This window comes from Staurois parvus, unplaced genomic scaffold (assembly GCF_062004578.1).
Source record: "Staurois parvus isolate SC_StPar_1 unplaced genomic scaffold, SC_StPar_1.0 ptg000385l, whole genome shotgun sequence".
NCBI classification, from domain to species: Eukaryota; Metazoa; Chordata; class Amphibia; order Anura; family Ranidae; genus Staurois; species Staurois parvus.
The window spans coordinates 1168716-1182643 of NW_028318181.1; positions in this window are offsets into that span (position 1 = coordinate 1168716).

Here is a 13928-nt window from a genome sequence, read left to right on the forward strand (position 1 = left end):
AAACTAATGGGAAGTAATGCCAATGTGGGAGCCCGGCGATCTGTGTTCACATTATCACTGTGTCTGGGTGTTCTCATAGTGTTTTACCATGTGATTGCTGTGTCCAATCACAGTAATCACATAGTAAACAATGGAAAGTAAAGTAAGCATAGGTTCTTTTTGCTCTCACTGTGAGAGCAGAAAGAACTAATTATGCAGTCTGTGAGTGTACAACAGCCTTCTTGTACACTCACAGACTGCAGTGCCAGCCACTTCAGTATCCTGATCACTGCCCCAGTGTCCTTGATCACTGCCCCAGTGAGATGTAAATAGAAAATGCAGCCAGTTCCTGTCACCTGTCCCAGTACTCACAATAACACCGCCATACACCATACAAATGTCCTGATCACCATCATACCCCATACCAGTGCCATGATCACTGCCGTATGCCATACCAGCACCCTGACCTCTGCGATACCCCATACCAGTATCCTAAACACCACCATACCCCGCACCAGCATTCTGATCACCTTAAATGCCATACCAGCATCCTGATTACCGCCATACCCCATACCAGCGTCCTGATCACTTCCATACCCCATACCAGCATCCTCATCACTTCCATACCTCATACCAGCGTCCTCATCACTTCCATACCTCATACCAGCATCCTGCATTTTAGGGTCTTAGCTGATCAATTTTCAGATATAAATATTCCATAGTTTTTAGGCTCTATAACTTTCACACAGACTAAATAATAAACACTGTTAGTGGTTATTTTTACCCCTAAAATGTAGCAGAATACATGTTGGCCTAAATTTATGAAGAAAGAATATTTATTTGGAAAATGTTATAACAAAAACTAAGCAAAAAAATTTTTTTTCAACATTTTTGGTATTTCTTTTCATTTATATAGCAAAACATGAAAAACCCAGTGGTGATTAAATACTACCAAATGAAAAGTGAACTTGGCAGTATTTAATCACCACTGGCGCTACAGAGAAAGCATTGGCTTATGTGGCTCATTCTCCCTCTGCGGCCGTCCGCTTCCAGTACTGCTGACGCCGGCTTGATGCACTCTGATGTTCTAGGAATGGCAAGTCAGCAAGCCCAGACCGCAATCAACGGGTTACCAACCCCAGGCACGCACTTCGCTGGTTTGATCTCGAGAGCCAAATCATGGAGAGTTCCTACATCTCTTTTGCTTCTTCTTGAATATACCAACACCAGTCATCAGAGAGGCAGCTCTGATATCAGGAAGCAAAACCAGCCTCCACCAAGATGGCCGCTGCCACACAGTGCAGAGCAAGACTTTGTAAGTCACAAATTGGGAAATGCGGGATGTATAGCAGATTGTTGGCTGCTTTTGGTATAGTAACTGCAAAAAATGTAATTTCTGTATCAATACATAAAATAAAGTAATATTTTCATTTTAGGCTTGATGGACCTTTAGACCTGAACTTTAACAGGTTGATAGAGCTCATCTATATGTAGGCCATTTTTTTTATTTTCTGAAGTATCTTCAGAGCATTTTAAAGCATTTTCATAAAATACAACACAACTTTGAGGGACGTGACTTGTGCACAGTGTTTTTGTCCATCTGTAAATGGATGTCTACTAAAATGTAGGTCATGTGGTTTAAATGTCACTGTGCATCATGTATGATAAAGCTGCATAAAAAATGACACAGAAACGTTGATGGCTGCTGTGTAGGATCATTAACCAAAAAGGGAAACCTCCCACATCACTTAATCATCGCTATGTATTCTATAACCATCCCCCAGGAACAGGATCCCCACACACAAAGACAGATCCACTGAAGCAAAGCCTCCATACTGCCTGAAACACCCACTCCAGGATGCTAACCTGATAACATTGATCAGCCTACATGCTGCCAAGGGTGATGACTATAAAATGCAATAAAAATACATTGAAATCTAATTAGAGATCCTTAGCACCTGCTCTTCGGAGTATGTAGTGTCTTTAGTTACACTCGTTTTTCCACCGTTTGCTTTTTCTAAACTTTAACTGGAAACATGCCAACACATTTGCATTTTCGTCTTAAAAGTCTGCAGTTTTTTGTCTTGTATTATTCATTTCCTGGCAGTAAACAGTGAGCTGCTTTTGGAAGAGTACATTAAATTTTTTCTGATAAGGCCACTCAGAATTAAACTCCCAAACACATTAAAGCTTTCCTTCCTGGAGGATTTCCAATCGGAATTTTAGGAGCTGTGATTGCTATGCTTGCTGTTAAGGACAATGCTCAGCATGGTACCACAGAAGTATACTTTAATTGGAGCTACAGTAGGTAGTTACATAGTCTGTAAGCAGGTTGGGTTCTATGAAAGGTAGTCAGTGATTGACCTAGGCTGGGTAGGTAAGGGGTTACCCTTCCTATTTCTGGTTTGCAGGCTTTTTGGGCTTTAGCTAGCCCACCTGTGGAATAAATTAGGGGAAGACTGAGGCCTGAGGTCTTCTACTTCGTTTTCATACCAAAACCAAGAGGAGAGACTGCTGTGTCCTGTACACTGCCACCCCCACCAGGGGTACCAAAGCACTACAACAAATGAACTTTGCAACTATGGAAGGTATAGAAGGTATGCCTGGGCCACCAATCAGTTTAGTTAGGTCTACGAATATGAAACTGTATTGCACTTTATTCTGTAGCACTATAAGACTTTCATTAAAACCTGTTAAACGTTTCATGAGCCTGGTCTGAAGTTATTAAAGGGATGCGTGTTGGTTCTGGTGTATCCAAAATAACCTGGGCCTGTAAAGCACTAGAGAGGTAAGAGGAACACCACATTACAGTGTCTAGGCAGTATGCCAAGGAAGAGCAAGATTGTTGCTACTGGTAACTAAGTACACGTTCAAGAGACAAAGCAACCAGTCATAGGCATGGTACCTGGCAAAGATTTGGTGTTCTCCACTTTTGAGGGGCTCACTGCTTTTGGTCCCTAGTGGTCCAGCAACCAGGAGCAGACCAGCGTCACAGAGGTTCTTTGCCTACCTGCATGGTACGGGTAAAGAAGAGTTAATTCAGGACATGCATGAGGTCCGCGTTATGTGTCTGGTGTTATCTCATTCTGTTGCTGGGAGTGAGGTAGCAAAGATATGTTGGCTGGTGGAGGTAGCATGGCTTGGCCTGCTACTCTGAATGCAATAAGAAGTCACCGAGTGTAGAGCGATAGGACATCACTTAACAGAGTAACTCTGCTTCATTACTACATGCAATAAAAGCTCATCTCTGAATTAGGGAACTGCCTTAATATTAGACTTTGCACATGACTACAGTCCCCACCTGTTCCTGGGCATTGGTGAGCGTGCCCTCAGGCAGAGGTACCCCCAGTGCACAGGCGTGATAGGCCCCACCCACAAGTCAGGTTGAAAAAAAACACAAGTCTATATAGTGTAGCCAATAGACGAAAAAGGAAGAAAAAGAATAAACAGAAAAACTCCATATACAAAGCTAGGGGTGTAACTATAGGGGTCACAGGAGTCACAATTGTGACCAGACCCCATGCTCTGGGGGGGGCTGAAACCCTGCTTCTCCTGTAGGAAGCAAATGGAGGGGATTAGTGTCTCTATATGCCGCTCCTCCTATCCAAGTTACTTGTCTCTTGCTGCCCCCCGAGCCTCTGTGTGCCCCCCCCAAGCCCCTGTGTGTCCCTCCTGCCCTGCAGCGCTGTCAGCTTCCGTACTCCCCTCTCTTGTTGGCTACTGCGGGGGTTGTGTCAGAAAGGAGAGCGGGGGTAGGGGTCGGTACCCCCTTCCTTTTTTGAATGGACAGAGTCAGTGATCAGTACCGATCACTGACTCTGTTCATTCATAACTGAAGCATAGTAAACTGTGTTTACTATGCTTTGTTTTTTTTAAACTGGAAGCTCTATACAGAGCTATTCCTGTCCATTCATTCTGTGCTGCAGAGGCTGCAGAGAAGGAGATTCTCTGTCTCAAAGGTGAGGTCTGTTTAGACCCATAATATCTCACCAAAGCCCCCCAACAGGGCTTCTAAAAAAAAAAAACAAAATGGTAAAAAATAATTTAACCACTTGCCCTCCTGAGGATTTACCCCCTTCATGACCAGTCCATTATTTGGGTTACGTCGCTGCGTTACTTTAACCATTGGCCGCCCGGCCAATGGCCGTTTGGGGGCTTCAGATGTGCCTCTTCATTCCGGGTGCACGCCATTTGGCGTGCTCCCGCACATGCGCCGTTTGCGGTAAAGGCAGAGCGTCGCAGCAGCGGGATCTGTCACGGGCCGTGCACCTCGGACACGGCCGATGACAGATCCGAGTACCGGATCCCGTTGCTGGTACCATGTGACCTGCTGTGACCAATCACAGCAGGTCACATGACAGTTGTATACAATGGATGGCTTCATTCATGATGCCATCCATTGTATACTAGTGCCTAGCTGTGAATGGTCACAGCTAATCACATGCACATGTCATGTGATTAGCTGTGACCAAATCACAGCTAAGCACAAAAAAAAAAAAGCTGAATGAATCGATTTCATTCAGGTAAATGCTTGCTTATAGCAAAGTAATTCTTTGCTATAAGCAAATTGTGTAAAAAAAAAAAAAAATACTGATCACTTCCCCAAAGTAGTACAGTGTTACTATGGTAACATTGTACTACTTTGGTCATAGTAAAATATGAAAAAAAAATCTTAAAAAAATAAAAAAAAATGTAATAAAAAATTAAATATAATAAAAAAAAAAATATATATATATATATTTATTTTTTTTTCATACTGTCACCAGTCAGTGTCCCTGTTAACCGCCATGCCAGTTATATGATGACGCTGTACTGCACTGGTGACAGTATGTAAAAAAAAAAAATAGTGAAATAATTTTTTTAATTTTTTCATTTTCCGAAAAATTATGACATAAAAATACAACTTCAAAAAACTCGCCATGCCTCTTATGAAGTACGTCGGACTGTCTACTCTGGAAAAAGGGGTCATTTGTGGGATATCTGTACTGTTCTGACATTCTTGGACCTCAAGAAATTAGATTGGCTGTCAGTACTTCAGGATTGATCAATATTCAGATCTATACCATAGTTTGTGAACTCTATAACTTTCCTACAAACTAAAAAATACATCCTAATTTGGGTTATTTTCACCAAAGACATGTAGCAGAATACATCTCGGCCTAAATTTATGAAGAACAATTATTTATTTGTAAACTTTTATAACAGAAACAAAGAAAAATGTGGGGTTTTTTTCAAAATTTTTGGTCTTTTTTTGTTAATTTAGCAAAAAATAAAAACACCAGCGGTGATTAAATACCACCAAAAGAAAGCTCTAGTTGTGTGAAGAAAATGATAAAATTTTAGTTTGGGTACAGTGTTGTATGACCGCGCAATTGTCATTCAAAGCGTGAGAGCGCTGAAACCTGAAAAATGGCCTGGGCAGGAAGGTGTAAAATTGCACGGTATTGAAATGGTTAAATGACAATTGCTCGGTCATGCAACGCTGCACCCAAATTAAATTTACATTCTTTTTTTCTCATGAACTGAGCTTTCTTTTGGTGGTATTTGATTGCCTGTGCGTTTTTTATTTTTTGCTCCATAAGCAAATGGTGGTGATGACCTAGGGTTATCAGTGGTGTACCCCAGGGTTCAGTGTTGGGACCCTTACTTTTTAATATATTTATAAACGATATAGTGTCTGAGATTATAAATCCCATTTCAGTCTCTGCAGATGACAAGCTGTGCAGAGGAATAACGTCCTTACAGGATGTCTCCAATTTACAAGCCGACCTCAATGCACTGTTTAATTGGGCAACTATGTGGCAAATGAGGTTTAATGTTGATAAATGTAAGGTTATGCATTTGGGGGCTAAGAATATGCATGCATCATACATACTAGGGGGGGTACAACTAGGGGAATCAATGGTGGAGAAGGATCTGGGGGTTCTGGTAGATCACAAGCTTAATAATGACATCCAATGACAAGCTGCGGTTTCTAAAGCAAGCAAAATCCTCTCTTGTATTAAAAGATGTATAGACTCCAGAGAGAGAGATATCATTTCCCCCGGTACAAATCATTAGTAAGACCTCATCTGGAATATGCAGCTCAGTTTTGGACACCAATTCACAAAACGAACATTGGGGAACTGGAGAAAAGTACAGAGAAGGACAACCAAACTGATAAGAGCCATGGAGGAGCTCAGCTATGAGGGAAGATTAGAGGAACTAAATTTATTCTCTCTTGAGAAGAGGAGATTAAGGGGGGATATGATCAACATGTATAAATACATCAGTGGTTCATATAGTAAACTCGGTGTAAAGTTATTCACCCTGAGGTCATCACAGAGGACAAGGGGGCACTCTTTACATCTGGAGGAAAAGAAATTTAATCTCCAAACACGGAAAGGTTTCTTCACAGTTAGAGTTGTGAAAATGTGGAATAGATCCCCTCAAGAGTTGGTTCTGGCCAGCTCAGTGTATTGCTTCAAAAAAAGCCTGGATTGTTTCTTAGATACACAGAATATAACTGGATACTAACATTTATAAATAAAGTTAATCCAGGGAATATCCGATTGCCTCTCGGGGGATCAGGAAGGAATTTTTTTCCCAGCAGGAGCAAATTGGATCGTGCTTTGCTGGGGTTTTTTTTGCTTTCCTCTGGATCAACTGTGGGTATAGGATTATAACTTTTTTTTTTTTCCTATGGTTGAACTGGATGGACTTTTGTCTTTTTTTCAGCCAGACTAACTATGTAACTATGTAACTATAGTATAGATAAGGGGATTTTTTTTTCTACTAGTAATGGTGGCAATCAGTGACTTTTAAAGGGACTGCAGCGGACATTCTGACACTGGGGGGAACTAACTTGGTGTCACTGACACCCCAGTGACACCAATACTGTGATCAGTGCTAAAAAAAAGCACTGACACTGTACTAATGGCACTGGGCAGGAAAGGGTTAATGTGAGGGGCGATCAAAGGGATAACTGTGTGCTGGGAGTGTTTTACTGGGAGGCGGGGGGTGTGTTCTTCAGTGTAAGCACACTGATCGGGATGGCTGCACTGTGCACAGCCATTCCGAGCAGTGTGCTCGAGTTGACAGGGAGGAAGATTTCGGTAATCACTGTGCGCTGGCGGGTAATTACCGGCCAGGACCCGATGATTGACATCCGTGGCCGCGAATGGTTTGTGCACACCCCCTATCTGGAAATGCAAAATCACGTATTTATACGTTATTCTGCACACAGGTGCCACCCTGTAGCAGTATATCTGCTATAGGGCTGTCCTTAAGTGGTTAAAAAATAAACTAACAATAATAAAAAACTACTGACACCGGTGGCGTAACTACCAGGGTCACAAACATCACACTGGAAACTGGACCCTTGCATTCTACCACTGTGGGTGGCCTGCTGAAGAACATGTGAAAGGGTCTCACTGCAGGACCGTAATAAAGGGCCCAGCAGTGAGAGTAAAGGGCCCCGGGATCAGTGCATTTCTTGTACCGGGGTCTTGAAGGTTCTGGTTACACCACTGTATATTGCCCTATACTTGCTCCAGAGGAAGGCAAAAAAAAAACAATAAAGCAAGGTACAATTTGCTACAGCGGGGAAATATAAATTCCTTCCTGATCCCCCTGAAGGTAATCAGATATTCTCTGAATCAACAATTCCTGGTGTAGAGTACAGTATAAATTATTGGGTGCGTGGGGCAGTTTAACACATTAATAAACTGTTATGCAGCATTTCAGGGTTTACAAGCTCTGCAGTCTTTGGTTGTAGTACAGAAATGCAGAGACATTGATCTGTATGAAGTTTCATGTGATGCTTTATACATGTCTGTGTTCACAGATACCCTCCATACTGTAAATGTAAGTTAAATGCAATGTTGTCACTCATTAAGGATAGGTACTTCTCTAAATGGTTGTTTTATGAACTCACTTTGAATATTGATTTTCTTCAGTTTCCCTCTACAGTCAAAGAAAAGTAGGTAGCCTTCCTTTGATAGCAGCAACTGCTTGTCATTATCCACTATGTAGTATTGCAACCTTACCTGAATGACTCTGTCCTGACTACCTTATGTCTTACAAATTAAAGCGGTTGTAAAGCTTCTTTTCTTTTATAATAATAAACATGTCATACATACCTGCTCTATTCAATGGTTTTGTATAGAGCGGCTTGGAACCTCCTTTTGTGGAGTTCCCCATCTGCAATCTTGGCTGCTATTCTTCTCCAAGTGCCCCCCATAGGAAGATGCTTGCTATGGGGGCACTCGTGTGGGCTCAATCCCAAGCCGTAGACACACATATCACAACTTTACCCTGTTCCCAGCTCCCTCTTCCCAGGATTTGACCAACAGAAGCAGATGCCAGGGGCTCCAGCTGTTGCTGAGCCTCCTGTGAGAAGAGAGAGAGGAAAGAAGAGCTGCAGCAGATAGGCAGATTGCTAAATTGAGATCAGCATAGGTAAGTGTTTAAGGGGGGAGCAGCTTTTGAAAGTTTTTTACCTTATTGCAGAGGATGCATTAGGGTAAAAAAAACTTTTGCCTTAATAACCACTTTGAACCTTAAAGAGAACCTAAAATAAATAAGTGAAGATGTTCTATGTTATATGGAACATGTAGAAATGTTAATTGTGCCTAGGTACCCTGAAAATGTATCCTTTTGTCCAAAATTTCTTCCAAAAAATAGCAGTGGACTTTCTAGTATGGTGTAGGGCAAGGGTGTCAAACTCAATTTCATCGAGGGCTGCACCAGACTTATGATTGCACTCAGAGGGCCTGTTGTATCTGTAAGACTATGTCAATGTATCCATTCTTTATCATAATACATAATTGCATCTGCATTCGATTACTACTAGTTTTAGTCATAACATAAGACTTAAGCTATGAATGGCAGGTGCAGCACGGAGCCCACTCACACTCTTGTAGCAGATGATGCAAGTCTGAAAATGAGGTTCGTACACCAATGGGATCATCTACAAGAAACTTTACTGGAGACTGCTCAGACAGAACATGGTTCTGCCATGGTGTTCTGTCTGAGCAATCTCAAATAAAGTTTCTTGTGGATTACGCCAGTAGTGTGTGAACCTCCTTTTCAAATGTCATAGAATTATATTATTCTCATAAAAATTATAAGCAGATGGCATACATTTTGCATGACCATATACTAGGAAATGTATGCTACCCTTCCTTGCTTTGGCATTAGAACATGTAAAGCTGGTGTAGCGATACCCTCTTGAGAACCGCTGATTTTGGGTCCCCCTTTACTTCCTGTACAGCTAGGCAACATGAATTTTCCACTTGAATCCAGACACAAGAAACAGTTATATGGGTTTGGATTTTTGTATTTATTAGGGAATTTAACTTGAATAGGGTAAAGGGGTTATGGGATGCCCAACTTGCAGAATAACAATTGAGGACAATTTCCTTCTCTAGACTACTGCAAAAAAATGGCAGATATTTGACTGTGTTAAAGCTGGAACTATGACCATCTTTTTTTTTTTTTAGCAAAGTGACAGCTTGCAGGAACTCTGAGTCACCTTGAGTGGACTCTTAGCAAAATCCCAACTTATAGAAGCTATTAGTCTCCAAAGTGAACAAAATACCAGCCCATCTGGCTGCAGTATCTGATCCCAGGACAACGGATTGGGTAAGCTATGTCCTGTCCCCTGAAGACTTGCCAGGAACCTGCACCCAGCAGATTTCTCCCTTATAGGCCCTGGGGGTGTAGAGGTACGCACAGTGTCCTTGTCCTTCAGCTGTGGATAGAACAGCTTTCAGGCCTTCCACTGGGCTGGTTCCTCTCCAAGCTATGCAGGCTGTCCTTCCCCAGTGGACTGCAGGGCAGTGGAGCTCCCTCCTTCAGCTCTCCTCTTCCCTCTTCCAGCCTCCAGCATGGAGGCATAACTCCCCCCTTCTCCGGGGCCCCCTCCCAGGCTATACAGCAGCACCTTTTAACACTTCATTTTCCACCCAACTCCCCAGCTGGCCAGGCTCTGTCATATTTATGGGCCAGTCTGCCACACTACCAGGCCTCCTGCCTGACATTGTTCAGACTCCCATAAATATGCAGATCAGCCCCTTCTTGCCTACGCCTACTGACTTCTAGAAGCTTCTCCAAACTTCTAGAGCAGGGGGAGGTACCAGAGGACTGACCCATAGAGCCCTCCAGCTTGCCCTGAAGTAACCCTCTTTTTAAACCCAGGCTTCAAGCAAAGCCTCTGACTACACTCAACAAATTATGTACACTAGAGGGCGCAAAATCAGTCATTGAAAAAAGAAGATGGTGTAATTTTAGAAAATGACATGTCCACCAAAGATTTTTGCATCTCTGTATATGAGCACAGGCAATCTTTATATGGTCTATCTCTCTCCACTGAAGAGGAATTGTCTGATAAGTGACAGGAAAGAGGTAATTCCCATGTGTAGACAGATATGTACCAGAAATGTCTGTAAAAAAACTTTGCTGGCTGTTTAGGAGGACACATTTCATTTTAATAGTTTTGCAGAATCCAAATAAAAAGGTGAAAAATGTTAACGGTTTGAAGGCTGCAACCTCCATTTTTTAGAAGTAGCACTCATACACAGGTAGCAGACCAAAAGACAGTCTCTGATGAATTCAAATAGTCCAGTCAGGGTAACTGTGACAATGCTGCATACTGTATGTGTTTAAAGTTCAGTAATTCTGCATTGAAGCAGCAGAAACAGTACATGCATGGATTGGAAGGTTATAGGGGATTAGTCTGTGAAATATTACCTGACCACCCATTTGTATAGGTTCTGTCTTTCTAATAATTAGGGGTTGGCCCGTTAACTTGACATATTTTAAAAACTGTTTACCAAGTTGAGGTACGGTATGTCTGATGCAGATATCAAACACTGAGAATGATATAAAGTATGATCTTACATGTTAAGAATCTATTTTTCTAACATGTATGGTTTACGTTGTCAAGATTTAACAAAAGACAGAAGGAAGATAATGAATCACACAATCTAAACCAGATAATCTTATAAACAGATAAGTGATATAAGTATATAGAGGGAAACTGGAATGGTTTGTGGGTCAATTTGATGTATTTTCGTGTACTAATTTTTTTAATTCACTATTGGTTTAATGTAAAAACAAACAAAAAAAACTATTTTACAAATTAATATTTAATAATGGTTAAACCCAAGACAATGTTTTTGAAGAACATTGTGGGTTTTCTTTTCCGTGGGTATTTATTATTTTTACCAAAATTAAACAGAGAATTCAGCATCATGAAGATAATGTATATGGTTATATCGTTGACACTGTATGTTATGGTAAATAAAAAGTATAACTAGTAAAAAAAAAAAAAGGACAGTTTGATAGAGAGCTAATCAAATTATGTAATACTTTATACACTTTGGTATGTATCTGCATGAGAAATCTACAGAAAGCAAAGTAAAGGAAGAAATCACTTACTGTAGGTAGGCATAGGAGGGAATGGTAGATGGTAGGGGTATAGAGCCTTGATGAGGCTGTCCCATGGGGGGATCCCTCTAGTTTGATTACAGCCTGGTAGTTTGATATTATATCAAAGAATTCCAGACCTACTAGAGTTGTTCCAATTGGTTGTTAATTATAGCTGACAATTTCTTATTGATTATTATCCAGGTTAATTTTCCATGAACCCATCCAAAATCCAAGAATGGAGATTTCCTGAATCTGGTTATTGTGATTTTGGACGTTAAAAAGAAATTATTTTTGCAGAATGTCTAAGGATATTCAGAATAGCTCAATGTAGAAGGACTATGGCAGCGATTTTGGGTTAAGTTGATGTGGTGAGAGAATGGATGAAATTGTAGATTCTGTATCAAAATCAGTGGACCTTTGGAAATGTAACACCAGGTGTGGAAAACCATTACAGGTTAATCACAGCCCTGGCCGGTTTCAGTGTGATTTGTAAAAGGAGTCTGATGTGATTTTGTTCAGCGGTTCAGGTGAAATACAGGTGCAAATTTTGAAAGCGTATGACATGGAAATTGCACCTAAACCGGATTGATAAATGTACCTGACTCTTTTTAAAACTGCACTGCGGCCGGCCCGCAAATATGTGAACTGGCTCCATAGAAAGTTTGGTTCACAAGTCATGCGAATTGAATGCGGTTCAAAATGCATCCAATTCGCATATATGTGAACCGGGCATAAGTATGGTATTGATAGAAATTGCTGAGGCTCACCTAAATAATTTATGCCATTCTTTCCTTCAGATTTTGTTCCCAAATTATGATATAAGACATCTTACTAATAATGGAAGAAGACATGGTTCAATAAATAAAAGCGTTGTGTCAAGACATCCTTTTACAATTTCGGCATAGTGGTGAATGATCATTGATTCCATCTTGCGTTTTAGAGGGTGTAAGGGATGTATGATTTGGGAACAACAAGGGAGCTTGTATTTTTCATGTAAGATGTTTCTTGATCCACACGTTTTTCTAAATTAAGAGCTTTGTATTAGTTTTGTCCTGTAACACTCTGAATAATTGAAACTTTGTATAGAACCAAACAGAACACAGTCAGTCAGCTACAGTGAAGGAAATAAGTATTTGATCCCCTGCTGATTTTGAATGTTTACCCACTCACAAAGAAATGATCAGTCTAAACATCGAATGGTAGGTGCATTGTAACACTGAGAGACAGAATAGCAACAAAAAATTCAAAAGAAATGCATGTCTAACAAATTATGCACTGATTTGCATGTTTATGAGGGAAATAAGTATTTGATCCCCTACCAGGGCTACCAGGTGTCTTTCATACAGGTAGCAAGCTGAGATTAGAAGCAGTCTCTTAAAGGGAGTGCTGCTAATCTCATTTTGCTACCAGTATTAAAGACACCTGTCCACAGGAGCAATCAAACAATCAGATTCCAAACTCTCCACCATGGCAAAGACCAAAGAGCTGTCCAAGAATGTCAGGGACAAGATTGTAGACATACATAAGGCTGGACTGCACTACCAAACTATCGCCAAGCAGCTTGGTGAGAAGGTGACAACAGTTGGTGCAATCATTCACAAATGGAAGAAACACAAAACAACTGTCAGTCTCCCTAGGTCTGGTGCACTATGCAAGATCTCACCTCGTGGAGTGTCAATGACCATGAGAACAGTGAGGAATCATCCCAGAACTACATGTGAGGATCTTGTCAATGATCTCCAGGCAGCTGGGACCACAGTCACCAAGAAAACAATTGGTAACACACTACGCTGACAAGGATTGAAATCCTGCAGTGCCCGCAAGCTCCCTCTGCTCAAGAAAGCACATGTCCAGGCCCTTCAGTTTGCCACTGAACATCTGAATGATGTAGAGGAGGACTGGTTGAAAATGTTTTGGTCATATGAGAACAAAATCGAGCTCTTCGGCATCAACTCAACTCGCCGTGTTTGGAGGAAGAGGAATGCTGCCTATGACCCCAAGAACACCATCCCACCTGTCAAACATGGTGGAGGAAACATTCTGCTTTGGGGGTGTTTTTCTGCTAAGGGGACAGGACAACTGCACGCATCAAAGGGACGATGGACGGGGCAATGTACCGTCAAATCTTGGGTGAGAACCTTCTTCCCTCAGCCAGGGCATTGAAAATGGGTCAAGGATGGGTGTTCCAACATGACAATGACCCAAAACACATGGCCAAGGCAACAAAGGAATGGCTCAAGAAAAGGCACATTAAGGTCCTGGAGTGGCCTAGCAGTCTCCATACCTTAATCTGATTGAAAATCTGTGGAGGGAGCTGAAAGTTCACGTTGCCAAACGTCAGCCACTAAACCTTAATGACTTGGAGAGGATCTGTCAAGAGGAGTGGGCCAAAATCCCTCCTGAGATGTGTGCAAACCTGGCCAATTACAGGAAACGTCTGACCTCTGTGATTGCCAACAAGGGATTTTCCACCAAGTACTAAGTCATGTTTTGTGAAGGGGATCAAATATTTATTTCCCTCATGAACATGCAAATCA